Source organism: Triticum aestivum, chromosome 5B (assembly GCF_018294505.1).
Source record: "Triticum aestivum cultivar Chinese Spring chromosome 5B, IWGSC CS RefSeq v2.1, whole genome shotgun sequence".
Classification (NCBI taxonomy): Eukaryota; Viridiplantae; Streptophyta; class Magnoliopsida; order Poales; family Poaceae; genus Triticum; species Triticum aestivum.
The window spans coordinates 704810012-704835489 of record NC_057807.1 but is presented as its reverse complement, the minus strand read 5'-3'; the positions used below and the strand labels follow the sequence as shown (position 1 = coordinate 704835489).

At 42.2% G+C, this 25478-nt stretch overlaps 1 pseudogene; it reads left to right on the top strand.

Annotated features, from left to right (window-relative positions):
* The first annotated feature begins 13711 nt into the window (after positions 1-13711).
* LOC123114402 (methyl-CpG-binding domain-containing protein 9-like) lies at positions 13712-25219 on the top strand (annotated as a pseudogene).
* The last annotated feature ends 259 nt before the right edge of the window (positions 25220-25478 follow it).

Genomic DNA, 25478 nt, shown 5'->3' with positions numbered 1-25478 from the left:
CTCCTTTTAATAGAGAACCAGACCAAAGCATTAGCACTTAGTGAATACATGAACTCCTCAAACTACGGTCATCACCAGGAAGTGTCCCTGACTATTGTCACTACGGGGTTGCCGGATCATAACACGTAGTAGGTGACTATAACTTGCAAGATAGGATCAAGAACACTTATATATTCATGAAAATATAATAGGTTCAGATCTGAAATCATGGCACTCGGGCCCTAGTGACAAGCATTAAGCATGACAAAGTCCTAGCAACATCAATCTTAGAACATAATGGATACTAGGGATCAAACCCGAACAAAACTAACTCGATTACATGGTAAATCTCATCCAACCCATCATCGTCCAGCAAGCCTACGATGGGATTACGCACGCATGGTGGTGAGCATCATGAAATTGGTTATGGAGGATGGTTGATGATGATGATGGCAGCGGATTCCCCTCTCCGGAGCCCCGAATGGACTCCAGATCAGGCCTCCCGAGGAAGAACAGGGCTTGGCGGCGGCTCTGTATTGTAAAACATGATGAATCCTTCTCTCCTATTTTTTTCTCTCCGAACGTGAATATATGGAGTTGGAGTTGAGGTCGGTGGAGGTCCATGGGGCCCACGAGGTAGGAGGGCACGCCCAGGGGGTAGGGCGCACCTCCCACCCTCATGGCCAGGGTGTGGGCCCCCTTCAGTTGATTCTTTAGCCAATATTTTTTATTAATTTCAAAAAGTATCTCCGTGAAGTTTCAGGTCATTTCGAGAACTTTTATTTCTGCACAAAAATAACACCATGGCCATTCTGCTGAAAACAGCGTCAGTTCGGGTTAGTTCCATTCAGATCATGCAAATTAGAGTCCAAAACAAGGGCAAAAGAGTGATACGTTGGAGACTTATCATCTATCACGTCACCCACGGCCACAACCAACCGTTCCGCCAGCAATAACAACCTTCCATCCAAAATTGGCATACATTGGATGGTCGACTTCATCCAACATCAACAAGATTATTAACAAAAACATGCATAGAGGATATTAAATCCTAGTATGAAACGATCCACAACACACTGGGGGTCACCCATATCCCTGAGAACTAAGGGAACTACTCACTCATGAAGGCAACAAACATCATAACAATGGTGATGGAGAACATGAATGATTCACACATGTTACACAAGTTGTTCCCCTTAGGGTTCGTGAGAATACAATGAGTAAGGTGGGATGATGATGATGATAGTGGTGATCATGTTTAAGCCTTACTGGTGATAATGGTGGAGGCAGCGGCCTCCTTCATGCCAATTCCTCCCTTCGGATCGCTCCGGAGGCTAAGGTTCCTTCTTTTGGGTGAGTTTCTAATCTCTTTGTGCGTCTGATCCCTGATCCGATTCCACGGGGTGAAAATGATGGAAGAGTTGGCGTGATTGGCACTCCATACGACCGCTCATACAAGAAGTCGCGATCTCATTGTACGCCGTATTTTGATCTGGAGGCGGTGCATCGGCTCCTCCTTTGCTCCTCTAGATCCCCTTACTTATGGTAAATGATTATCACATTAAATATGTGATTTCACAACCATTTTTATGAGATTTCTTCCACAATGTAATTTTTGGTCCAACAAGTTTTAGCCGAGGAAAAACGACAAACATAAGTGTCCGAACGTGGTAAAATTTCACAAAGCCTACCGAGTAGGCACAAAAAGTAATAACAAAAAAATCTGATAATTTGGACTCATCAGCCATCGAACCCGTACAATTTCTTGGGGCAATCTCCACAACTTAATTGGAGACCCTGACACTTGCTCAGAGCATTACACCACAATGATTGAGCACCACACCACCACCAACCATCTAGGGTGCCCAAGCACCCAACAAGAGTCACAATCTCTAGAGTGCCAAAACACCCAAGAGTAATAAGCTTCTCAACTTTTGCTTCCACGTATCACCATGGAGAAGTCAAACAGATGCAATGGCAAGAACAGACGAGGTGCTCAAACCCCACACTATCAAATCCCACCAATGCAACGAAAGCTATGGAGGAATATGGGAGCAAGAACAAGGAGAACACAAAAGAACTCCAAGATCTAGATCCAAAGGGTTCGCCTCACTTAGAGGAGAGATGGATTGTTGGAAATGTGGATCTGGATCTCCTCTCTCTTTCCCCTCAAAAAGAAAGAATCATGGGAGGAATGGAGAGAAAGCAAAACTTTTTGGAGGTCAACAATGGAGGAGAAAGCCTGCCAAGAACCATTAGGGGCAATGGGGAAGAAGACCCCTTTATAGTGGGGGTTCAAATCCAACCGTTATGCACTGTGCTCGTGCTCAAGCGGAGTTCCAGTGCCACCCACTGTGTACTGCAGGGCACAAGCACTATAGTTCCACTGGAGCGGTACTACTGGCTACAGTGAGCTGTACTGTCACTGGATACAGAGGGACCAGCGGCAGTGGAGCGGCACGAGAGAGGAAGTACCGCGCAAAACGGTAGTACGATGTAACTACCGTCCAACTACTGCGAGAGAAAAATGGGCAACAAAAGCTTGCACACTCCTCGAACACAAGCGGAAGTAGCAACAGTAGTAATAGGCGGAATTACCGCACAAGCAAAACTACTGTGCCACTACCGCGAGCTAATAGAGAGTAGAGAGAAGGAATTTTCCAAGCGGTAGTAGCCGCGGTAGCTCATAGCGGAAGTATTGCCTAAGCGGTACTATCGTGGAGCCACGTGGTACTACTGCTTGGGCTCTGCCAAAGGCCCAAGCACAAATGAGGAAGGCAAGTAAGACCCAAACTTTCATAACTTCTGCAGACTCAAGCTTGTTTGATATTTGACAACAAGCACTATCCAACGGCGAAGATAAACCCAAATCAGTACATTTTAGGTTTTGCCTAATTCATTGATCAAAATTTTAAAAAATCCCTTGAAAATTTATTTATCAAAAATATCCATACCATATCTAAATGCTTTCTATACTTGGTTATTATTCAATATTTATGGCTAAGATATTCTCTAAACTAGGATGAAAATAAATTTACAATTATACTAATAATTATTATCAAAAGTTCATCAATTCTGCAAAATATAATCACATTAACCTGTGAACATTTTTTAGATAAATTACCATAACAATAATGAAATGAAACTTTTATAATTTGTAAACACACCGGTTGGTCACTACTAGCATATCATCATTAAAAGATTAGTCACCAGTTACTATGACAAGGCAAAAATATCTCCACCTTTAGAGTTTTATTGGTGCAATTTTACGTCGTACGTACGCATGACATGTAAATAAAGAGATTTTCACATTCGTGCCTTGTTCGATAGTTTTGCCCATAGTTTTAAACTATGCTCGGTTTTGCCCCAAAGCAATTGTGTTTGGTTATACAAAAACCCCTTATGTTTAATTTCCATCTTGTCAAAGACGTTTCACTGTGCGAGTATATGTCATGTTGTTTAGGGCAAAACTGAGCACCCTTTGAAAGTAGGGGCAAAATCGTATGGTGAGCATCGGGTAAGGGCAGAAATGTAAAAATCCATTAATAAATACCTTAATATTTGGTTCTCGTTTATGACCAAAAAGGGTATGCTTAGTGAAACCCAGTGGCGGAGACAGGACCCAGGCCGGGGCCTGGGCCCGGGGTGCCATGAAAATTTTCTTGCTTGACTGAAAGCATGATGTGCACTGTTTGACACTGTAGCTACACTGTAGCAAGCCTGGGGCCTGGGTCTTGGCCCAAACGTGGCTCCGCCCCTGGTGAAACCCACAAATGTGCACTGAACCTCTTTTGGCAGTGTGTAAGCCAACAGCCAAACACAACGAAGGCCAGCATATACAATACCAAAGTAAGTTGACATCTCCTTATCTTCATAAAATTGCTTTTTAGAAAATCTGCAAGCCACTACTAAGGTAAACGATATCCATCATTGTTTTATATTTCTTATTTATAGCTTTGATACACTCTAATTCAAGTCGCAAATAAAAAGCCACTACTAAAAATCATTAGGACTACGGATGTGATCACATTAATACAATATTTTCCAAGATATATGTTAATAAATGGTTTCTATATATTTTTATAATAGGATGACATTAGTGAACGATTTCAATATATATTTCATATTCCAGCAAACCACGGAACTAATACAAGACTTTTCAATATATACTAGTGAGATAAATGCTAATAAATGAGGACAATGAACGATTTCGGTGTATATCTCGTGTTCCAGCAAAGTACGCAATTGAAAGCTACTTTTCCATACGTTACCACCCAATACACTGAAAGTGTTTTGTCTCTGTGTACAACCGATAGTATATGCAGCCAACACCAATCGACGGTAGAGCACCGCTCCGCAGGCCAAAAAAGCTCACGTCGCGTGCTGCGCACCACCGCATCCCATCTCCCCAGGCACGGCATTGCTCACTGGCAGCCAATCTCCACCTACGCGTCCCTAGCCAGTCGTTCGTCCATTTCAAAATATATATTTATGACTGATTTCAATAGTATATTTCTCGTATTCTAGCAGAGCAAACAATTATAATACAAGATTTTCCAATGTATATGTTAATAAATGGTTTCTATATATTTCGTATAATAAGAAGACATTAATGAACGATTTTAATAAATTTCTCATATTCCAGCAAAGCACCTAACTAATACAAGATTTTTCTATATATAATAGCAATATACTAGATGCTAATAAATAAAGAAATTAATGAATGATTTCGATGTATATCTCGTAGTATTTCAGCAAAGCATGCAATTAAAAGCTGCTTTTGCATGTCTTACCAGTACACTTAACGTGTTTTGTCTTTGTGTAGAACTGATGGTAGACGCCGTCAACATCAACCGATGGTAGAGCACCGCTCCACAAGCGAAAGAGCTCGCGTCACGTGCTCTGCGCCACCGGGACCATCTCCCTAGGCACGGCATTGCTCACTGACAGCCCATCTCCACCTACGCGTCCCCGGCCCCTCGTCCACGTGTCCGTCAGCCCGAGTCCGTTTCTTCTCCCCGGAATCCCTGCCTTGACCCAGCCCCGCTTCGCTCGTGTGCTTCTGCTTTACCTCCCTCCCCAATCCCCATTGCTATGCCCAGAATCGAACCCTAGCCTGAGCTTGAGCACGAACCTGATCCCCTGTTCGCCATGGATCGCCCGCCACATCTCGACATCGACCTCAACGAGCCACCCCCGCCGTCGCCACCGCCGGCGGTTCACCAGCCGCCCCCGCACGAGTTCGCTGCCGCCATCCCCATTGTTGCTCCTCCTCCGCCGCCGCCGCCGCCACCCCAGCTCCCGCCTCCCGCCAACGTGCAGGCCCACCTGCTGCTGCCGCACCATGCCCGCGAGCTAGCGCTGGCGTACCACCGTGCGGAATCCTGGAGGTTAGCTGCTGCTACGGCCAGTGCGCCCGCGACCGCTGGTTCTTCGCTGGAGGTGCCGCCACCGCCGGTTCTCCAGTCGCCCGCTTTTGCTCCTCCGCCGCTGCGGCCGCCGGTTCTCCGGTCGCCCGCTTTTGCTCCTCGGCCGCTGCCGCCACCGGTTCTCCGGTCGCCCGCTTTTGCTCCTCCGCCGCTGCCGCCGCCGGTTCTCCAGTCGCCCCCTTTTGCTCCTCCGCTGCCGCCGCCACGGCCACCCCAGCTCCCGCCTCCCGCCAACGTGCAGACTCAGCTGCTGCTCACGCACCAAGCCGGCGAGATACCGCTGGCGTACCACCGTGGGGAACTGTGGTGGAGGTCGGCCATTGCGGCCGCGACGGCAGGTTCGTCGGCGGAGGGGCTACCTCCAGCGCCGGTGCAGCACCCGGGAGTACCGGGGTGGGGCGGGAACCCGTGCGCGTCCTGCGGCCTCCCCGAGCTGCCGGGGGCAACCGTCATCTGCGACGCCTGCGAACGTGGGTTCCACCAAGCCTGCATCGACGTCGTGCGGCAGCCTCCGCCGGCCATGGACGAAGACTGGATGTGCCCGGAGTGTGCGACAGGACCCGTGCCGCTCGACATCACCAGGCAGTTATGTCAGCTCCCTCTTGATCATTTGCTTATGGTTTTACATCTGTTTTTGTTCAGCGAATTTTATGCATAGTTCTAAGAAGTACGTACGTAGATTGTTGTTCTTGCCGTCTGGAATTACTTGACGGAGGGAAAGTACTTTTGATCAGAAGGTTATATCGATCGCTGATGTTTGGTTTGCTACTTGTTATGATTAGTTACACAGATGCACTTGCTTGACTGTTAATAACACAGCATATGAACCTGATCTTTGGATTTTTCTGCTTTGCTTGACTGTTAATAACCCTGTGACCTAAATGACTTGGTTTAGATTAAATGCTATAATTAGCATCTGGTAGTAGTGGCTTTCTAAAGCATTAGTAGTAAGAGTGCATAGTGTTCAGTAATTCGTGGTTTTTGCATGTTCAGTTATTTCATTAGTAGTAATTCGTGATTTACTACAAAGAACAGGTTATATGCATGAGATACTGCAGCAAAGTTGCTGCTGTCACCCTTTCACGGCAATGAGGGCATGCAAAATGATAATTCTATTTTGTTCTAGTTGTGGCACTAATTTGATTTATTGCACTGGGTTTTTCTTTTTGAGAAATTATTCCACTGGTATATATACTGGAGAAGTATATACTACGTTTTTTTTTTCAGGGATACATTTTTTTTTTGAGGGAGGTACTGAGGGATAAGTATATTACTACTGTACTATCCGTAGAAGCCCAAAGTTAACCAGGTTCCGCTGAATACCCAAGCCCAAAACAAGCCCATTTTAATGCTTTTTTTAGAACAGCCCATGTTTAATGTTTATTAGGTCAGCACCGTGAGTTGACTAGCCATCTCCAGTTCTCTTCTAAAAAAATCCAGTTCAGATCGTTCTGCGCCTTCTGCGGCCGCGGCGCCATGATAGCGAGTCGCGCCGCCGTTCCGGCCCGTGTAAATCTTCCTGCCGCGGTACCGATCGATGCGCCATGCCATCATCGAGTACACGAGCCCGGCGATCACTTGATTTATTCCTCCAGCAATCGAGCCTAAAGGTATACCGCGCAGTTATTTTTCTTCTAGATTGTATAACCAATAATTTAATTAACGGGCTGGCATACGACGCAAGACAATTGATCAATTTACAAATTAGATGTGTCTTTCTTGTTTTCCTTGATTTTGCTAAAGCACATCTAGATGTGTCCTAAGTGTTGCACATCTATAAGTCCTATGTCATTGATTTTTGCGGAGATTCATGTGGGTATTTTCTTTTTCCTTTTTAATTTTTGTTTATGTTTGGTTGAGTCATTTAGATGTGCAATAACTAGATAGGCCCCAAGAAAAAAAATATTAGAGGTGTCTTTTAGTTTTGGGAGATGAGAGATGATTTATGGCATTATTTGCTATAGCTACAAAGTTCACCCAGATGATATCAATATATACTGATTGATGAGTTTGATAGTGGTAGAGCTAAATTTAATCGAGTAGAAAATAAGAACTTTTGAGTTGAGACATCACCAGAGTTATCTCAGCCCCCTCTTAATAATCTCCTTATGATTTTAGATTTTATTTTGATTAGCGAATTTTATATATACTAGCTCTAAGAAGCATGTAGATTGTTGTAAACGCCAGTAATACTAATGGTGAGTCCAATCGAGAACGTGACATGATGTTTGGTTTGCTACTTCTTATGATTACACAGATGCACTGCTATCAACATAGCACATGAATCTGGTATGTTCTTTGGATTTTTCTGTTTTGCTTCACTGCTGAACACTGAGACCTAAATGGCTTGGTTTAAAATAAATGCTATAATTAGCAACTGGTAGCAGTGGCTTTCTAAAGCATTAGTGCGGCATGGTACGTGTTGCATCTTCTTTTAGTGGCTACTAAAATTAGGTATTACACTCTAGTCATTCGTGGTTGTTTACATGTTTCTCCCTGATTTACTACAAAGAACAGGGCATATGAGATATTGCAGCTAATTTAGTGTTGTCACCCTTTCACAGCAGAGAGGGCATGCGCAATGATAATTTTATTTTGTTCTAGTTGTGGTGCTAATTTGATTAGTGTTACTAGTTTATTGAAGTAGGACACCTGCATGTTTGGGTCTTGACAGGTACGTGCAGTTCAGCCCTAGGGAATTTTAAGATCACCATGACTTGCAATCTGTAGTAGACAAATTTATAGCTGTTCTTGTTTTCTTTCATTGTGAAGGTATCTTGTTGGTTTCTCTTGCATAGTTGCCTGACAGCTGTCTGGCATTTTCTTTATCCAAAATTCTAGTATGGAAATTTGAACTAGTTCTCTTTAATGTGAGTCATGAACTCTTTTGTGGGCTCTCATTCACACTGGCGGAGCTTAGTGTATGGCTCTAGGGGCCACCCCGCCAGGTTTGTGTACATTAGTGAAAAAAAATTATTTTGGGACAAGTTAGATTAGAAGAAATAGTGTGCTTGACCTTCCCAAAAGTTCATATTTTCTGTAAATAGTAAGTTCCAGTAAATTAATGAATCTTCCGGGTTTACAAGAGAAGATGATTCAGATTGGTGTCATTAATTGGAGAATGGATCACTAGTAGTAGAGTAGAAGGAAATGAAGCATCGGCGACGAAGGTGTCTGGCTGATGAGCTGCGGATGGAAATTAATCTGGAGGAAATGCTAGAAGGGGATTCAGAACAATGAGCTAGCTTTATTGATTGAGTAACGATAGTACAATGGACCACAACAACTGGAATGCCACCAACAAGAAGATCCACGATAAAATTGAAAGTTACATCAATGTCCTTTCGATATAATGTCTAATGTTTCTCCAATGTCTTCGGTGACGAAACAACAAAAGATCAAACCTGCACAAGCCAGGCCAACCTTATAGGTTTTGAACAGACACATGAGTTGCCTAGCTGAAGTGGTGAGAACCTAATATGACCAAAAATCCCTTGTAAGGAAGGCTACCAAATTGTTGCTCGGACGTACAACCAGTAGAGAAGGTGCAAAGCACAAATTAACGAGCATTGAGAATCACTAGCTCTATGACGTAGATCCTGATGGTCACACTAGGGCGAGGATGGAGTTGGGAGACCACCATGGGGCCATCACCACCAAACACAAGCCTAACAAAGAAGGCACCTAATTAAACTCCTAGCGAGATATTGATCCTTACTTCCTAAGGCTATATCGGTTGTCAAAGGCGAGGGAAATTGGCGGAGATTGAAATGGTGGACGATTCGTCCAATGGCTAGGGTTTCATCACGTCAATCTCATGTACAAGGGACATGTGGGCACAAGATGATGCATACAACTTCTATGAAAGGCCCGTCATGGAGAGAGATCAAGTATAGTGACTTGTGGTCGCATGCTTGTACCACCACTCTTCTTGACAAACCTTCCTCCACCATTACAGTGTTTTCTTCATCATCGTGTAAAGATTTTACTTGATAAGGAAACTCATGGTCGACGGTTGTTCCAACACCAGCACCACAATTGGTCTTCATCGCGGCGCCACCAGTGGCGCCGCCCATGAGGAAGAATGGTTTCGACATGTTTGTCAGGCCCGTGAATCAAGCTATAGTAGGAAGAATTGCCACCAATAGCATTAGTTAGTGTTGACACTACCAAATGTCAATGATGGCATAGGCTTACTGATGTATGGTAAGAGAAACAAAAGGAGGGTGGGCAGAGTGCTGACATGGTTGATGTATGAATACATTGTGTACCTCTAGCGCCACCTACCCATAGAACTAGTTCTTTTGTATTCACATAATCCAGAAATCTTGTACAAGATTGAATTGTGTCTACATTGTAGTTATGATTAGAATTTGTTGTGAGCCACAACACTGCGAATAGTATCCCTAACCTCCCACGAACTACAATGTATGGGACATCACACAAACATGTACCGCGTCTTTCTGCTAGCATCCGTGCCTAACCTCTATCGCCATGGCAATCTATTCTGGTGCCTCTTATGTATTTATCATCATGTCATTGGTCAAGATCAGTGGACACAACTCTTAATGTTAGCTTTCTTTCTTCAGATTCAATATTGTCAGCCTTGACCCCTCGACCTTGCTACGCATTCTTTAGCTAGATCTCTAAAGGATCTTTTAGTTTGGCAAGTCCATGGTTATTTGTTACTCCATCGAGTTCTTTTGTTTCTCGTCAACTTCATCCAGAGCCACACAAATCTTTTCAACTTTCTTGTCTCCTTTAGCCAGTAATTTCTTGATTTGTCACAACCCTTCCTTATTTGTCCAACTGCAATGAATCATTTCTATTTCTTTCTTCCCTATGGCCCATCCTAATTAGATCGAGCATGGCCCAATTCCAATATCTTCCCTCTCCTGTGACTTGTTCTCGCTGATGTAACATTGCCCTTTTGGAATTTATCTATGACCTTCTATGCAGTCTGCGACCATTGCCGCGACTCAAAAATTGTCATCACCATGTTTCTACTTGCGACTGCTATTGTTAGTTTTAACATTTTTCATTATTTTCCAATAACATGGGAACTCTTTCTGAAACCTTACTTGTAGATGGTCATTTGGTCCAAATCCTTATAACTGTTTCATTTGAGATGTTAACCGATCTTTCTTTGTGTTGTACAACCAACTACAAACATAGTTCTGATGTGTAATTAGAATCGTCGTTGTGTCTGAACATTAAAGAGCTATTAGGTACTTTCTGAAGGCTTAGAATAACAAATTCTCAAGGTTTAACACTAGTAATATTTGACCACCAGTGTCACATGTATTTTGTGAGTTTAGCCATCACACAATTCAGCGCATCTTCATAGAAGTCTGAGTGGGACCTTCTACACAATAGATCGATGGTGATTCTCGGAGAAGTATGCCATGGTATCCCGTTATGTAGCAAATGGCTTATGTGTAAATCCATATGCGATGATTTCGCCACAAAAATGGAGTTACCTTAGGCCATCTAGGGACATGAAGTAACCTCATATTGTGAGTCGGTGACCTACATCCCAAAGGACTCCCATATTGCAAGGTCTATGGGAATCCTTGGGATTGAGGGTATACTCGGTTTTCTCATGTTCACATTTTTCCATATAATTTGGATTGAAGATTTTCCTATTTACCGATATCTTCATGGTGAACTTGCAAAGAGGCCTTTCCTACATATGCAGAAGAGCCTATCTTGAGCAAAACAACAACCGATAAAGTAAAATTATGACCCAAGGATACATTCTCTTCTTTTGACTTGTGCCTCATCCTATTCAAGGCACAACCATGCAACTTCCTCTGTATCATTTACCATGCCGTGAACGAAATACATAATTTCCTTGTGCTCACCATAGATTTTGTCATCAAGTCTCCTTGGGGCAAGTTGACGGCCAATGACGACCAGACTCACCAGGGACACCTTCAAGAACATCAAACCACCTACAAGATGTCATGACCATATAGGAGGGTGTGGTGGAAACATTGGTTGTGATAAAGGAGCAACGGATGACATTGTATGATGTCGTGATGCCACCCTGCCACGAACACCCTTGGTGTTGGCGATAGCTGGACAGCCTTGCCCGCATTATGCCATTTGATCCTTTTTTTACCATTGGTGCATTCGCCAAAGAATAGGAGGTATGATATGATTTCAAGATTAACTTCTTCACACCTTAGGGTGTTACTCATCATCGGGCGGCGTGGAGCATGATCTGTGCCATGTAGCCTACAGGTGCAAGTGAAGTGGATTTGACCGGATACTGCTCAGATGAGGGTAGACTTGCAGTACCCTATTCCACATTATTTCGTTGGATCCGGAAGCAGAGTGGTATACAGATGATGTCGGAGCTAGACTTGGCAGGGTAGCATAATGCCTCATTCCGAGAATATACACAAGTAAACGGGTAATACACACATGCGAAGAGTATTTAAATGCCGGACAAAATTACAAGAGTAAAGGGCATACAGAACTACAATGTGATATGTAACAGCTAGAAGCACATAATTAACTCTAGAAGGCGGCAAACTTCCACAAGTAAAACATTAGGAGTCAAGCACACCATGTCATAAATAAGTAACATCTATATGAAAAAAAAATTTATTGAAGTTCTATTCGCATTATCCCATTTAAGAGGGTTGGATAATCTTGCTAAAAAACTCCAAAATCCTAATATCATCGGATATTATGAATAATATATCTAGTGTGTTGGGTATGAAATCAGCGTAGATAGTGTGTATAGATGTAAAAAAAACTCTTACCATATCCTATCTATACATTGGATTCTAAAAAGGTCCAGTTCGGTAATTATACAAATCACATTCCCCTCACATGTGGGTAACCACAATATCATCTCTTAGTTCTGTTGCATTATGGGGCCACAACCTATGGCCTCATGGAAATACAAATTGCATAGTTCCTCGCATGGTGCCAGAAGTTAGGTTTAGGGATTCAATATTTACTCCAAAAGCCGCAACTCGTCTCCCTCCTGATCTTTCTTTCTGGTCTTCTCTACTCGACTTTTCCTCTCAGTCTCCTCTCACCACCATCTTAATCCCGCCGTTGAGGCACATTCGCATTGCCTAGATTCGCTCCCATGCTCCTAGGCACATTCGCATTGCCTAGATTCGCAACCGTTGCCTGTCTCGCTCCAATCAGGTTCACTCAGTAGACACTCCTCTCGATCGCGTGTGATGGAAAGCCACTCTCGTGTGCCGTTGGTCCTCCACCCAACCCGTGCTCTTTTGGCCTGCCCACACACTCCCATCAGTTGTAAGTGGGTCTACAAGGTTAAGACTCGTTGTGATGGTTCTCTTGAGTGCTACAAGGCTCGTCTTATTGCTCGTGGCTTTCATCACGAGCATGGTCGTGACTATGGCGACACATTTTCTTATGTGGCCCACATGACCACAGTTCGCATCCTTGTCATGGCTTGTGTTTGCCACTAGTTTGTCTCTCAACTTGATGTCAAGAATGCATTTCTTAATGCATGGTGAGTTGTGCGAGGTCTGTATACAGCCACCATCAGTGTATTTTGTTCTTGACGACATGGTATGTCATCTTCGTCGCTCTCTTTATGGCTTTAAGTAAGCCACTCGTGCTTGGTGTGAGCATTTCACCTCACTATACATTGCTACTGGTTTCTTGGTGAGTGCTAGCTCATGATCCTGGACTTTTTTTCCACCTTCCATCTCATGTCATGAACTGCAACCAATCCCTAGGATTGAGGGATCCTTGGTTAGCTGCCTAATTATCTCTTCTCTGTTTTGTAGACTGATATCTTTCCAAGTTAGGTTGTTGACGACGCCACAATGTTGATCCATGTACAATGTGTTTGATGCCTAGAAATGAAGGTTGACTACATTCATTTGTGGCAAAGAAGGATGTTGGAGCAGTGGGAGGCCCTTCGATTATTGTTAGAGGCACTGTTATAGCCTAAGTCCTCCCTCTCTTGGCTAGTTAGCTTTTTCTCCACCTCGAAAGCCCTCGCCAAACTTTGATGCTCACTGGAGAAGATGATTCTCATCTAAAGAGAGTCATAGCCGGCATTATGGTATTCTGGCAATAAACAATACAAAATTTGGCATCTATGGTGCTAATCGCATAATAGCGCGCTATTTCCGAGGTAGAAGTTGTAGTGTTATAGTGTTGTAGCGTCATGCAAAAATCTGAAACAGAGAAAACAATAGCCCAACGGCCCAAAAACACCCCTTGGCGGGCGACGGCCCATACCCCTCTCATTCTCAGTGTCAGACCTAACCAATGAGGCAATGATACCCTAGTTCGCATTCCCCCTTCCCTGTTCCCACCCGAGCTTTGAGCGGCGGCGGCGGCGTCTTCTCATGAGGGGCAACAGCGGCGGCTATCTCCAGCTCGACTCCAGCCAACACCGGAAGGGGTGATGTCAGCCACGCCATCGGCAACGGCGGCAAGTCAACCACCAGGTAACACTTTCCTCTAGTGCTTCCACGGTTCCACCTCGCTGAGCTCCTCCTCCTGCTGCTTGCTCATGCGCATGCGCGTGCTCCTCCTCCTCTTGATGCATCTGCCACGGGAAGGAGACGAGGGGGTGTGGCCGTGGAGGAGATGGGGACCACGCGGTCCAGGGGACGTCGGGGCCGACGAATCCTAGGACGGGCCTGGCGGATCTGACTGCCGGCTCGACGAATCGAGCCGGTGTCGTGGTCACTTCCGGTCTGCAGGGGATGGAGAGAAAATAGGGAAGAGAGGGGGCGGTTCAAACTAAAGTTTAAAATTGGATCGATGGCACTGGCTGACTTTGTGCTTCCACTCCAATAGATTATGCCTCATATTTAACATTTTTGGGATATATTTAACATTTATTATGCAAAACACTATTTTCTAATATAGCACGCTTTAATCTGGAGAAGGGCGGTGCTAAATCTTGTAGCTCCCTATTTTTTTTTGTTGGACTATGGTCATTTTTGGCTGACCGTTCAATACATGGTCAACTTTATGAATTCTCACGGTAGAAACTGCCTTTTCTGGATACAAATTTGTTCTGGGGTGAAATAACCAAATCATACTACACTGGATTCTGCTGGATATTGAAATGCCTTCTTGAATGGCTCACTACTGGATCTGACTTAGGATCGCTCGGATAGTATCCTTCATGTTTCCAGTCCTGTGCCCAGAGAGTTCTGTGGGGATGGAGTTGGGCATCCAGTAATTGGGCTCTCTACATGACCGGCTTGGTTTTTTCTTTTGTTTAATTCTTGTGGAGAAGAGTATAATGCAGTATCTCTCCAAAGTAGTTCCTAATATGGATTGGCGAACATCAATTGCATGGACTACACCACCTCGGTCATGTCTGCTGTTTCCTCAGCCTGGTGTAGTCATCCTTTCCTCGATTCTGGTGTGTGCGTGTGTGGGGGGGGGCAAATTTGAGTGCCAGCGTGGGCACCAAATGTAATGTGACTCCACCGGGGTCAAAATTTCTAAAGAACATGCTGCTTGGTGGTACTATGAAATTTTGGTGACTGTTTTTATTGTCAAATTGGAGCATGCACTTTGACGACAAAACTTTAGCTCTAATGTTTTGCATTATGAATTCGGATTTCAAATACTAGTATGGAAATTTATTTTGGGTCAGATATTACCATGATTTCCTTTCTCACTGAAAACTGTTGGGTTTCCTGCCAGGCTTGTTAATCCTGGGGTCTGCCCCTGTGTATTTTATAATCTTGGAATATTACAACCATGTGCACATCCTTAGTGAGGAATAAAGATGTTGAATAAAAGTAAAAATAATAGGCAGGCATAAATTATATGAAACATATTTCTGTTAAGGTAGAAGGGGCATCCATTAACCATGTTATGTATTGAAAACCCACTAATCATCTATTCTATTCTTCTTTTAACATGACAACTCTCACATGGCTGCAAATTTTCCTGATCAGTTCATATGCATTTTACCCAACTGTTAGCAAATGATGCCTTTCCTTTATTAAAGCATTTCAATATCATATACATCATATAAGATTATGCAAGCATTTGTGAAAACATGCACTGCTTAGTGATTCTGACCTGACCTGAAGTGTAGGTTAGAGTGCACTGATGTTATGGTTTTAGTCCTTTCCTATTCTGGTTGTGTTATTCCATAAATATTGGAAGGATGGTCTCCTTTGGAGACTGGATCATGATCACATGTCAGATTGCTTGGTTCTTATATTTTGAAAAGATATCACACTAAATTTATAGAGAAAGAATGTCATTCGGAAAGTAACATTCTATGCCTTCGATCATCAACCCTCACACATGCCCCTTTTTGCAATTTCTTGTCTACCTATTTTGATATCACATTTAGATCCACATAAAGAGAATGGCCTATGTACTTACAAAAATCGCTCAACCAGGTGTCCCTATACCAAATTGTTCTACTTTATTTTTTTATATACAGACAAGTCTTTCTCCTTGGAGGAGGTGGCGGGGGAGGGCTCCGAGTTCTAGAATTTTGAACATTTGGAATTCTGTTAAGTGTTTTACCTGCATCAGACCATGCCTACGCTGAAGTCACTAACAAACATCAAAGTTTGCTTTATTTATTCCTGGCTATTAGTTCTATACATGCATAGATTCTGTACAATTTCCACACCTTGTTTGGTCTATTTTGATGGTAAAATTCTAGTCACATATTATTTGGTGAACCTTTCTCTTGAGTTCATGGACAAAGTTGTCCCAGTGTTCATTGTTTCCTTTAGCAGATCTTTTAATCTTCTTAAATCCACATGATGGTTGTGAAACTGCTGCAGACGACTACATAACCGCAGTATAACTTCAAAATCAAACATGATTTGAAGCTAACTATTTCTATTTTCAGCCCACCATCCTTCTGTACAATGTTTAGTTATGTTGATGATTGTTATTCTGTACCTTTAGTGATTATTATGGAGTTGAATTTTCCTAATCAAGTTGTCCTTGCATATCAGTGTGTTAAGAAGCTTATAACCATAGCAGTTGAATAGGTTGGAGTTGAATTTTCCTAATCAAGTTGTCCTTGTAAAGTGGTTAGTGTGCAAACTAAATTGTAGAACAATCAGATCATTATTGTCCTTTCATTGATTTAGACTACTTTTATGTGCTATGCTGAAGAGAATAAGCGCTGAAAGCATGCTTGCATTTTCTATAGCTGGTTCATTGTGTTACACAGTGCTTTCATTATTGTACATGATGCTCGCTGTTTAATTGTAAAGTGGTTATTGTTTTGATTACTCTTGAAAGATCTGTTCGAAGGAAAAAGAAACTTCTGATTTGTTGAAATTCTGCTTTTTGCAAAGAAAAGTGAAACTATAAGTAACTTGTGGCAGCTATTTAGCGATAAACTTTATAAACTGGACTGTTTAGGGGTGCTCTGAAATAATAATATCAGATATGTTATAGGAAGTTTTCTAGTAACCTTTGTTGTACAGACATTATCATCACAAGAAAGTTAATATTTTGTTTTGGTCCTCCTCGCAGAGTACGAGTTGCTGATGGAGCTCATTTGACTGAAGTGGCTACTCCACATTTTGAGGGGCTGCAGTTGAATAATACAACTCCTTATGGTAAGGATGTTAGAGCAATCATATGTACTGCAAGAGAGATGTATTTGCTTTTTGTTGGATATTTTCCACGCCTTTTATGCACTGTAACTTTTTAGACAGCAATTTGTTGTCCTAACCATCAATTTGCTTGCCCCCATGTTTAGTGCATATATGCGTGGCCTCTTAGGCGTACTATGTGTTTATCCATAAATCGTTTTGAAGTTATAGCCGTCTGGTCTCTAAAGTAACTATTGACCATCATTGGTGGTGCATCTTATAATAATCCACTTCTGGCAATCATGTTGCAGATGGGAATCACTTTATGCCAGCATCTGGTCTTCCTCATTGCTTTAACATGAGACAGCAATTTCCTCCTGTGGATCAAAACTTCATTGCTGATGGAAACATAGAACGGAGCTCAAATCATACATATTGCAGGAGAAGAGATTTTCCACAAAAATCAGCATTTCGCAAGTTTTCTGAGAAGCACGAGTTTGGAAGTTCTAGTACTTTTATGGAGCCATCATTTTTTACGAAAGCAACAGACCCGAGTTGTAAGGAAGAAAGAAATCAACCAAAGCCTCCAAAATTTCTTGCGGAAAATTGCAACCATCAAGCACATCATGGCAGTGTGAGTATCTCATTACCTGTTTCAGATTCTGTTTCTTCATCCAGTGTTCATTTTAGATGTTATTGTTTCCCATGCTACAGCCTTTGTATTCTTATACTGCAGTTCTTTTATCTTATGTTCACTTTGGCGCTGATTTTGATAACACTGCTTTTTTTTGTTGTTACTCTAGGTTGGCCTACCTGTTCAATATCAGGATTTCTTTATAACTAGCTTGGGAGAAATCGATAAACAGGCAAGCTACCACAATTGCCATCAGATATGGCCAGTGGGTTTTACATCTTACTGGCATGATAGAGTCACTGGTTCACTGTTTGAGTGTGAGGTGTGTGATGGAGGGAGTTTTGCACCTTTGTTTAAGGTCAGAAGGTTACCATGTTCAGTGTTCCCCCTTCCAGAAGCATCGACCATTCTCTCCCATAATGGTGCAAGAAAGGCCGCTGAAACAAAGGAAAGTAGCAGTTTTATTGGAGATACTGCTAATGATATGGATGATGATCTTTATATGATGATGGATATTCCCTCTGAGACCAACCAAGATTTCCTATCATGTCTTACCAATGATACGGAGGATAAAAGGACTTCTTTGGATTGCAATGATGTACAGAGTTCAAATATGATGTCACAAATACTACCTTCAAATTCTGAGAATGTTCCACCAAGTAAAGAAGCAAATATTAATGACCAAATTGGTGAGTTTACATTTGAGGGAACATCATCCTCTTCAGTATGGGGGATGATTTCTTCTGCTATGGTGGAAGCTTGTGAAAAAATGTACAAGGAACATGGGCATTTGGTATTCTCATGCACACACAACAGCGAAAATCATTTGTTAAACAAGGGGAGTGGATGTCAGAACTTTGATGGTCCTTACGCTCCCTTAACTAGATTTTGCTCATCCAATGGCCCCAGTATACCACGAGTTACAGAAAAGAAGAATGATGTGGAAGCTACTTATACATTACTGAAGCATTGGCTATACCATGATAGAATTGGGCTTGATTTGGAATTTGTTCAAGAAATTGTGGAGTCTCTTCCTAGATCCAGGTCTTGCATAAACTACCAGTTCTTGTGCAATAGGACAGAATTTCATTCTTCTGTGACAGTTGCAAGTGGTTTACTTTTATCTGTGCATAAAGATGGTCAAAGTAATGTAGATACGCCATATGGTAGACATGGTGCGGTGACTGGGCTACATGATGATGCTCAACCCAGCGGTTCTAGCATCCGCAAGCTACCTCTGGGACGTCCTACTAGCCGTAAGCTTCAACCAGAATCGGCGGCAGATGTTCTCCAGGTAGCTCTATACATATCTGTCACTGTTTCTGCTATCCGAAGAAACACATTTTACAAAGTTGTGCCTTTCCTTTTTATTCTTGCATCCATCTTCTCATTGAAATTTTCTTGCAGATATGGGAGTTCTTGGGGCGCTTTGGTGAAATCATTGATCTCAAAGAAGTGCCTTCATATGAACAATTAGAGGATGAACTTGCTGACCCATGGCCAATTTGTGCAAGTCAGGAAGAAACATTGTCAAAGGGCATTCAACAATGTAGGGACTACTCTTCACCAATGAATTCCCCTGCAAATTCTTCTATACCACATTCAAATAGTGAATCTGGTCTCTCCAATAATGAAGAGACTGTGTCTGTATTTATTCCTGTTGAAACTTCCTCTATGAAGGAAGCTCGTCTAGATAAATTGGCAGCCCAGACACTTGGGAGGTGCACTGGTACAATATTGCCAGGGGTTCATCTTGCACTCATTAAGGTTCTTTTTGGTGAGGTATTATCAAAGCTGAACATTGACCCCAAAGAATCAAAACCCAGGCGCGGAAGAAAGAAGGACACTGAGAGCCTTGTTTCAACAAAGGAATTTAACTTTGATATGCTAACTGCTAACAAGTTGACTTGGCCAGAGTTGACTAGAAGGTATATGTCAGCTATTTCATCCATAAATGGATGCATGGATGTGCCTGATATTTCCAGTCGAGAAGGGGTGAAGTTATTCCGCTGCCTACACGGTGATGGTGGCATACTGTGTGGAGCAGTACCTGGGGTTGCCGGCATGGAGAAGGATGCCCTGGTAAGCATTTTACTTCTACAATTAGCTGAACCTTGTGATTCATTTGGATCATGCCTTCCTTTCCTTCTTCAATCAGACATGAGTTGTAGTATTTAGCTTGCTGTATGCTATGGTTATTTGCTATCTGTTTTTAGATTTTTCCTCAACTTTTTATTTCTATTTATTAATATTCTTTTTGATTGCCACCCTGTACAATTATATTATCCGCATTAACTCTTCATAATAGTATGTTTATATGTTGTTTCCATGAGGGAAGGAACCCCTGTTGTATTTGAGGTGTTGACAAGATTCTTGTTTAGGAAAAAATCTTGATTTTCTGGGTTACAAGATTCTTGTTTTTGCTTATTTGGCTGGAGATATCTTGACTACATTGATTTCTTGTCCAGCTGTGTGATATTTTGAGATTATCAAATATAATTTATAAGGATGTTGTGTTACGTTTGTTGTATGATTTATCTACAGTTTTTTGTTCGCCCACTAAGAGATATTATAAATTTCCTGTGTTCTTATTTTAGACGATGGTAACTTCTATGTGTATTTTTGCTGCACTGTAATTATTGTATTGTATTTTCAGCTGCTTCTGGAGGCGGAGAATTTGATATGCAGTTCTCTATCAAGTGAAGGAAACAAGGTTTTTATGATGGATTACAAGTATTCTGCTGAGTTGCCTATTGCTGATAATAGAACATTGCCAGATTGGGCAGAAGTACTAGAGCCTGTGAGAAAATTACCGACAAATGTGGGAACGAGAATTAGAAATTGTGTTTATGAAGCTTTGGACCGAAAACCACCAGAATGGGCAAGGAAAATTTTGGAACATTCGATAAGTAAAGAGGTCTACAAGGCTAATGCATCTGGACGAACCAAGGTTAGTAATGCTCCTGCAGGCTGCAGTCATTGTATTCTCGCTATTCCATACTGCGTTTAATTTCCTTTTTCTGGCTTTGACCTGATCTCAGGCCCTTACAAAAACCTTTTTATTAATAGATCGAGCTGCAATACTTATGGTGTTTTTCTCTTAATTAAGAAGTAACGAGTTGCAAAAATAAAAGTATGAGTTTGTATTAGTTTATGTTTTAGTACCGTTTGTTGTGTGGGTTGCGTTCTAGATTACAACTCATGTATTTTGCCCTTGGCCGTCAATACAAATGCATAAATTCCGTTTTCTAGTTCCCCTAACACATCTTTTGTTTTACTGTTTTATGTGATGAAGTATTGTATCCCTTTAAAACGATGACAAGAATGGTTGTAGAATTTTGTTTGAAACCTTTAAACCAGTCAGATGATGTATTTTGTATTTACATGTTTTTGTTTATTTAGCCTGAGCAGGAAACTTCGGTTAACATGAACTTGCTGTCAGCATCGCAGTTTAACCAAAGTTTTACTATATAAAAGAGAGAAATCAGTGCATAGCATGGCCATGCTTATGTTGTGAAATGTATTCTGTTGCTGCCTTATTAGACTTATTCGTTGCCATGATACTTTTCTCTATCTTTTATTTTGAGGACATTTGTGACTAGGGGACTATTTGAAAAATACACTAAAAGTTTTTCTTTCCTTGTGACAGAAAGCTGTTTTATCTGTGTTGTCAGAGGCATGCCGTGTAACAGTGCCACAAAAACCTGAAAAACCAAGAAATGAAAGGGAAACTATTTCCATCTCAGAGGTTATCTTGAAGAAGTGTCGTATTGCTCTGCGCCATGCCATTTCCCGATGAATATAAGATTTTGGGGAATCTGCTTGGAACTATTCTAGTGAACTCTAATGAGGATGAGGATGAGGGCATCCTTGGATTTTCTGGTATGGTGCCACGCCCTTTGGACTTCCGCACAATTGATATAAGGTTGGCTATAGGAGCTTACTGTGGATCTTGGGAGACATTTTTTGAGGATGTGCAAGAGGTACATTCTAACACCCTTTTTATATAATGCTATGGTCATACGCATGGGATATTTTCTCAGATTTTCCATGGATGACTTCATATGCCTGCAAATGCTCCAGTCGCGTTAGCTTGTGCTAACTGTTCAATCAGCAAAGGAGTTGTAATAGATAGTATGCTGAAACTAGAAAATCAAGCTAACAGTTAGCTTGTGCACAAACTAGAAAATTTGCTGATCTGTTGTGTTTACCTGCAGGTAATATGCAATCTGCACACTGCATGTGCTGATCGAACGGATCTAATGGAAATGGTACTAGAATTCTCTAAGATTTTTGAACTACATAAGACAGAGGTTTGTTATCCCTTTCTGTATGGTAGTTTACTGCTTTGAACACCTACTTTTCAGCTGGTTAAATTAAGGACATTTTTAGCAAATTGTGTCTTTTGATTGCAGAACATCAATCCATGCTCCGTATTTCCTTGTTGTTTGATCAAGATAATATTGCAAATAGAAAAAGAAATGGGTCACTTAGTTAGCTCTATACCATCTCATTGGGATTACCTATGCTGATTTGAGTATATACTCCCTCCGTCCCAAAATAAGTGTCTTAACTTTGTACTAACTCTAGTACAAAGTTGTACTAAGCTTGAGACACTTATTTTGGGACGGAGGGAGTATTAGCTTACTGTTAAATTTCCTGTTTACTAAGTTATGTTATTTCCAAGGATTTAAGTGAACCTTTTGGCTTCCTGTTCTTTTTACATGACTGGTGCAGGTGCTCGACCTTGTTCGGAAATTTGATTGCTACCTGTCTAGTGAGAATACTGGTTCAGAAATCCATAGGGAGCTACAGGATATTCTGACAGCAACGACCAAATTACCTAAAGCTCCATGGGAGTATGGTATTTGCAAAGTATGTGGCATTGATAGAGACGACCACATTGTTCTCTTGTGTGATGACTGCGACGCGGAGTACCATACTTATTGCCTGAATCCACCACTAGCTTGTATACCACTAGGAGACTGGTTCTGCCCATCATGCATGTTAAAGCCAGAGAGATCACATCTTGACCAGGGCGCTCAGGATTTTAAGCGACAACGAAAAGGAGCAAAGTCTCGTGCATTTCACCGAAAACCATCATGCATGTCAGCTCAAAGGAAATCACATCTTGACCATTCTGTTCAGGATTTGAAACCACAACGGAAAGGACCCTATCATGACATGCTTATTAAGTTAGCTCCAGCAGTGGCACAAAAGGAGTACTGGGAGCTTAGCACACAAGAGGTATGGTTTTCTCTTCTATGTTTCAACTTTCAAGTAGATATCTCTACTATTTAGTGTTTGGAAGTTTTAGTCCTTTGTGTATTGCATATTTCGCTGTATTCCTTTATATGATTTTACTTGGCCAAATCATCTTTTCTCTAGTATTTTACGGTATGCCTAATAGTATTTTACGGTATTTTCATAGTGGACAAAGTGACAACCTACATTGTCTAACATTTATCTTCAAAATGCAGAGAATAGATATGCTGAAATTTCTTTGTGATGAAATGCTCAACACAGTCCTGATAAGACAACATATAGAAAAATGTCCAGATAAGTTCAATGATCTCCAGAAGAAGTTTTATGCTTTGAATTATGAATTGAAGGATTTGAAAGATAAGGAGGAAATGAGGACTTCATATGGTGAAATGGATACTTTATCGGACCAGATTTCAAAAGTGCAGGAGTCAATTGGCACAGTAGAGTCAGAGCTTAATATGGCATCCCTGAGAAGAGATTTTCTGGGAAAGGATTCCTTGGGTCGACTGTACTGGGTGTTAGGACGATCTGGTAAACGTCCTTTACTGGTCGCTGATGGAAGCATGCTGATAAGCAAGGAGAGGGACCCACCATCTACTTCTGATTGTAAAGGGTGGAATTCTGCATCTGTCGTTGTTTATGAATCGGATGAAGAAATCCGTGGCCTTGTTGACTGGCTAAGGGAATACGATCCAAGGGAGAAGGAGCTGAAACGTGCTATCCAGCAGTGGCAGTGGCAGCGGCAGAGGCATCTTCATCACCAGCTGGGTAATTTCGTTCTCAGTGATCCTCCAGTATCATCCAAGGGGTCGTCGAACGGCAGCGAGCAGCAGCTTATGGAACTTCCCGGTACCAAGGCTGCAGCAATTTTGGAGAAAACATGTCGCTGTGACTGCTTGGAGCCTATACGGCCTGCTCGGCGCCACTGCATAGCATGTCACGAAACTTACTTTACGTCAACTGAGTATGAAGAGCATGCTGGAAGGTGCAATGGACATGTCAACAAGGAGAAGGATTCTGTTCATCGTAGCTCCACCTCTGAGTCCACAAAACCGATGAAGTCATGCCCATATGACTTTGAAGTGATTTGCAGAAAATTTGTCACCAATGATTCAAACAAGGAGATAGTGAAGGATATTGGACTTATTGGATCAAACGGAGTTCCGTCTTTTGTCCCTTCACGTGCAGCTTTTATTGATCCTCCAGTAATTCTGAATAAAAACAAAAGGCAAGATGACATCCCAAATGATGATTGTGTTTCCAGCTCCTTAGAAGAATGCCAGGCAATGTCTGCACAAAAGTTAGGGCAGGAGGGGTCCAATTCTGCTCAAGATTGTCCTGCAGCTACTACTTCCTGTGATGAAAATGTGTCAAAAACTAAGGAGCCAGCCACTGATACTGATACTACTTCCTGTGAGGAAGCAGCATCTTCTGCAACAGACAAGCCAACAAGATTGCTGGCTGTTAACGGTGGCTTGGTTCCGGAGTCATCACTGAGGCCGGTTACAGGAAGAAACTCTTATATCCTGAAGCAACTAAAGATAAATTTGCTTGACATAGAAGCAGCGTTGCCTGAGGAAGCTTTCAGAGCCTCAAAGTCTCAACAAATGAGAAGGCATTCATGGCGTTCTTTTGTGAAGCGCGCAGAATCAATCTCCGAGGTGACTTCATCATCTATTTATTCACCTTAATTTGTGCCACACAAAATATAGACTAGTGTTTATTATTTTTGTGCCTGTCCATTATATTAAAAGCTCTCTAACATCATCATCTCCATACAAAATAAATGCTTGAGAGGGTCTGTACTGATTAGTCGTATCTATTCTATGCCTCTTCCAGATGGTAGTGGCGACCAGCATGTTGGAGAGAGTGATAAAATCCGAGTTCTTGAAGAATGATTGGTGGTACTGGTCCTCCTTCACAGTAGCTATCAAGACCTCAACTCTATCCTCGCTCGCTCTCAGGATCTACACTCTTGACGACTGTATCATCTACACCAAGGAGCCTAACACCGTGCCGCCGGCTGACAGTACAAAGGTTGTGAACAAGGGGGGAAAGGGGAAAGAGCCAGAATCATCAGCGTCATAATTTGCGCCGCTCGATCCATTGTATACCCTAAACTTAGATGCTCCGCTTTGTTATGTGCAACAATGTGATGCTTTGGTGATAGACAGTGTCTTTGGTTATTATGTGGTCCCTTGAGGCTTTAGAGCTAGCTTTGATTCTGGTGTTCCTGCAAGGGTGCAACCTTGACCGTTCATTTTAGTAAGTCAAATTTACCAGACTACTAGTAAGATACCCGTGCTACTACGCTATGGGGTCACATTAAGAAAATGGAACAACATAAGTACAAAGTCAAATGTAGTACTGAGATTTTCCTTTGAGAGAAGGTTAGGATTTAACCACATCAAAAAAGAGTACAAAATGTACAATGACGCTGCAAACACCACAAATTTAAATGGAGCCACACACCTGCTGCATTATAACTACATCCAGCTTTAGCCAACACATGTGCAAAACTATTACTAGCAAACAATGAAGCAGGTGTTTCCAGATTCGCAGCAGTGCCCACGGTGGCAGCAGGCCGTGTGCTCCGGTGTGGAGGAGACCCAACTGGCG